Source organism: Cupressus sempervirens, chromosome 9, assembly GCF_028749045.1.
Source record: "Cupressus sempervirens isolate cs-2001-9-10 chromosome 9, ASM2874904v1, whole genome shotgun sequence".
Classification (NCBI taxonomy): Eukaryota; Viridiplantae; Streptophyta; class Pinopsida; order Cupressales; family Cupressaceae; genus Cupressus; species Cupressus sempervirens.
Window position 1 is genome coordinate 688230263 of NC_143126.1, and position 5112 is coordinate 688235374.

Below are 5112 nucleotides of genomic sequence, written 5' to 3' on the forward strand. Positions count from 1 at the left end.
TAACATAAAAGAATAAACAGGTAAGGAATGAGCCAAACTTGAAGGAATTGTTTTTGGAAGTCTTCACACTTTCAATGTTTTTGTTCAATTGCTTTAGCAACACATCTGACAAATCAAATTCAAGGTTCTTCTTTATAACCTTGTATGCTAGGTCAATTACCTCACAAGGGATGCTATTCGATCGACTCAAGCTATAGATCTTGTGTGCAATGATGTGGATGCCAAACCTAAGCTCTATTTTAGTGACATTGTTTATTTTCAAACCTCTATCGTCCCACTCGGCTAGGGTTTTCTTCTACAGTTCCTCCCGACCTAGGGTTTTGGTTGTCTTAGCTTTGCTTAGTATTGGCAAACCCATAACCTTGTGTATCATCTTCTTTGTAATAAAAATGGGTTTCTCCAACCATAATTGACCATTGTGAAACCAACTCAATATGTATCTTATCCATTTTACTTAGAAATTTTGAGGCATAAGAGGGATATGAGTTAATCCTTTGGCTTCCAAATGTTTATGCTCAGATTTCAAAACTCTATCAACACACATTTTAGCTAGGGAAGTATCCATTTCTAATGTCCCTAATTCTTGAATAGAACATTTAAAATGAGTTCTTATGTTGTTAATTAGGAGTACCTTTGGTGGGATTTGCAATTGAGCTCCATAAGGATCAAGTGATTCAAAAATGGCCAGAAAAATCTTGAAATTTGGTGCTTTCCATTCGACACCCTTAACTAGCATTTTAGAACCCTTCTTTGGTTTAGTGCTGCTTCAATTGGTAGATGCCATTGCTGCTTGGTAGATGATAAAATTTGTTAAGATCTTGCTGCTAAATCACTTGAAAATAGTACACTGCTCTTTCAAATTGCTCTGCTCTTTGAATGCTATGAATGTGGTGAAAAATAAAATCAAAATTGCCCCTTTTGTTGAGAAAATTTCATAAATGCTCAGTATCATAATGACATAGTGCATGATAGACTGTCATCCACTGACCTAACTTGGCAAGAGTATCAACTCGGCAGATGAACCAAATTTCTCTTACTCCTGACCTCACTCGGTAGGGTCTTCAACCAACTTTCCTCGATGGAGTCTAATGCAACTCAATGAAAGATAACCTTTCTGTGATCCTAGTGTATCTAGAATACTGATTGGATCATTTTCATTGCTCATATTTCTTGGAACTTTTTATGATTTTCTTGCTGAGTATAGCTTCAATACATTCTTAAGAATTTAGTTTGAGGGGATGGAGTCACCCACTTCTTGAGTGACTTCACTTCCATGATTTGAGCTTGTATCCTCAGTAGATTTAGGAATCCATTGCTGCCTCATTTGTTTCCTTATGTTGTCAGCCCTTGCTTTCTTTTCATCTTCAACTTTTCCTAGATTCATGCAGTTTTTAGCTATATGACCAAGTTCAGTGCATGTGTAACACCTTATAGTAGTATCTTTCTTTCTTAGGTGATGCCTTACACAATTTATGCTAGTGTGTCCATATTCTCCATAATAATAACATCTGCACCAGGTATTGTAGTCCCATCAAAATATTACCTTTACAAGTTGTTCAGCTAGATTGAATGATTTGGATCTTTATTGAGATGCCTTGTGACCATGCTTTTTGCATTTGTGACATTTACCTTCAAATTTTGATTTCTCCTTGCATTTGTTAGCTTTGTGACCATGCTGATTGCAGTTGTAGCACTTCCATTAAATTTTGCTTTTCCATTGCTCCAACATTTTTTTGATGTATGACCAATTTTTCCACAATGATTGCACGAGGGTTTTTGATTCCTTTTCGCACCTTGCTTGGAAGATTCACCTTGTTCTTCATTGCATCCAAGTCTTACTTTACCTTTTTGCCTATGAAGATTCTGCTCATTTTGTTGATTCAATTGATTCATGTCTTCTTGTGATTTCAACATTCTCTCATTGATTATTTTTTCAGCATTTAGGTCATTCTTCAATTTTTTAACAATTTTCTTTTCACATCTCAGTTCTGTCATTATTCTTTCATTAATTTCCCTTTCATAATGTGCTTTGAGAATCCTGATTTCTTGATTTTCTCTAGTGATTTGATCAATGAGGTCTTCATGCTAATTGGAATTATTCTATTCTTCATTATTTCTTGCCTCCAAGTCTTCATTTTCCTTACTCCTTTGTTCCAAAATTTCACATAGCCTGATTGATTGAATTTCTTGTTCTCTTTTCAGTTTCCTTACTTCTTTTTGTAGAGAGCCATTCTTTGCTAGGAGTTCTTTGATTTCCTCATTAGCTTCATCTGAGTTGCTTGATGGGAAAAAATTTTCAATCTTTTCTTCAAAATATTGATGGTCATCCATTTTTTTTGCAAGTTCCTTCCTTCTTTTCAAGGATTGGGAAAGATGCTTCTTTTCTTCCTTGAGTTGAGCTATGGCCATCTCCAAATCTAGCTTTTCATTTTCAATTGCCTTGTCAAGTCTAAATATCTCCATTTGTCCTTGGATCTTTGCTCAAGCTATCAAACTTTTATCCTAAGAACCACAAAGCTCTGATACCAATTGTTGGAAATATTCAAGATATAAAAAGTTAATTAGAGGGGAGGGGTGAATTAGTAACTTAAAAAATTTCTTTTTAAATTTACCATAAATCCATCTATGCTACTACATACATTAATACAGAAAGATAAAACATTCATCACACAAAAGAACAAAATGTTTTGGTAACCAAAAAACCTTTCAAATAGAAAGTGAAACTAGGGTGGGGATGGTACCCACAAAACTTCAATACTACAACATAAAGTTGGCTTGTTAAGACTTACATTGACCACTTCTAGTGATCTACCCTATTAGGAGCACAAAGGACTGCTAGGTCCACCTTGTTAGAGGATTTACAAATGTACAATGAAGTATGCACTAGGTTAAGAGATTTATACAAAGATTGTTAAGTCTACCTTGTTAAAGGATGTAGAAACTGATTCACTTGTTAAGATGAAGTAGTGGATCTACTTACAATTGATTACTAATAAGATCCTTTATGCACTGATCACCTTATGTGATGGATATAGCTTTTCTGCTTCTTTATTGACCTTGATGTATTCCTTGAACCACTGCTGATAATCCTTCACATGTGCTTCTCAAAAATTATTTACATTACTTCTCTATTACTTTATACAAAAAAAATATCTTACAATACATCTTACATATATATACCTTTAAAATCTACAAAACTGCAAGGTCAACCAAAACACAAGTGAACAACACATTACAAAGTTGGCCCAATAGTAAATAACTCAGGTTCACTGAACTGACTGGGTGACCTTCTGATACTTGGCATCCACTGCATCACTTAGCATCATCATGCACTTGGTAGAAGTGAAGGCTCAATCCATACTAATCACTCGATGTAGTTCTAAACTCGGTGACCACTAGTGACTCGGTAGATGTAGTGTCACTCAATAGGTACTACACATTGAGTTTACCTCGCTTCACTCGGTAAACACTACTTCTTCCAATGCTCAGTTTACACTGAATTTCCATGAAAAAAACTTACTACTCCATAGACACTGTGAGTCTTCACATTGCCTAAATTCACTCAGTAGCCATTGTCTGCTCGGTGTAAACTATTGAATACTTCAAAGCTTGGTTAACACTAGAATGCTTGGTGAGTGTAGGAAACTGAGTGTTGAGCTCAGTAGCTATACTGATATGGATAAGTGTTGTTAGTAATGGAAATACTAACTTAATGCCAACACTTAAATTCATTGGATTTAAATCTAGTTATTTTAAATTATATTCAATATTGCCTACAATTGTTTCCATTATAAGCGTGATTTTTTAATATATATGTTTATTGTTAAAGAAGTCAAAAGTAACAATTTTTAATTGTAAATATTTGATAATATTTTTTAAAATTTTAATTATATTTGAAGAATTTGATTATAAATACTATTTTATGCATAAAGAATATAAAAAAATATGTTAAATATAACTATAAATTTGAATATAATATCAAAACTAAAATTATTTTATTTTTTGGGTAAGAACTGTCAATGACTGATGGCCTTAACTTTGTGTTAAGGAAAGTCTAAAGACTATTCTCGTCCTTATCAAGGGAGATGCCAATTGTCTCTTGTTTTTGATGAACACAAACATTTTTGTTTTAAATATATAAAAAAATTAAAATATACAATGTTTGAACCTAGTTTTATTTAGAGGCTAAAGATATGATTTATTTGTAAAGATAATTTTAACAAAAGTTTATAAGAGATATCAATTCTAATATTAGACATTTTTTTATCGATACAAATCTTTATACAAATTATAGCTATGCATTTTTTGCATATGTTCCCAACAAATAAATGCAATTAAAAGACAAACAAGACATCATAAAAAGTAAATTTCAGCCTTCTAACTATTGCAACACTTGCACTCTACTCCATCATTATGCACTGTACTTGTTATTTGTGCATCACTAGCCCATCCAAAGAATCCACATCCATCATGTCCCTACAATATAAAATCTTCATTAGTTCCTAGTATAATAATTATTTATTCATTACGTTAATTTCTAAGAAAATTAATAATGACCTTTTTCTTATTTGGGCAACACCAAAATTTTCGCCTAGGATTTTTTTTTTTTGTTGGAGATTTTTAACAAACAAGGGCCAACAACACATCAACATGTTGGCACATTGATTAAAGCCATCAACTCCACAACATAAAAAAATACATTAGTTATATGAAAATAAACATACTATAATAAAAGTCTTTTAAATCACTATACAAAAATATTTATAATCATTATTAAAAGTTTATTTAAATATCAATTCACAACAAAATACATCACTGCATGTATTTTAGTGGTGCAAAATTGAAATTTGATTGGATCATTATATTGAGCGATATGAAATCCTAAAAAGTGTAAGTATAGCATCTCCTATTGCTGCATTATTTATTGGAGTGAAGAATCAAACAATAGGTTTCTGAAAATGAGAAAAAATATGACTAGAAAGAAGATAACAACATCGTGCACACCCAAAAAAAATGACATTGTCCAAATTAAGACATTATCCGTAGGAGCCAAATAGCACAAGAGTTAAAGTGAAATGTTGATGCAGACATTAGTAATGTTGATGTAGATAT

General features: G+C 32.5%; 1 pseudogene; it reads right to left on the bottom strand.

Annotated features, from left to right (window-relative positions):
- Window positions 1–3986: 3986 nt before the first annotated feature.
- LOC149540593 (U6atac minor spliceosomal RNA) lies at window positions 3987–4116 on the bottom strand (annotated as a pseudogene).
- Between the last annotated feature and the right edge of the window lie 996 nt (window positions 4117–5112).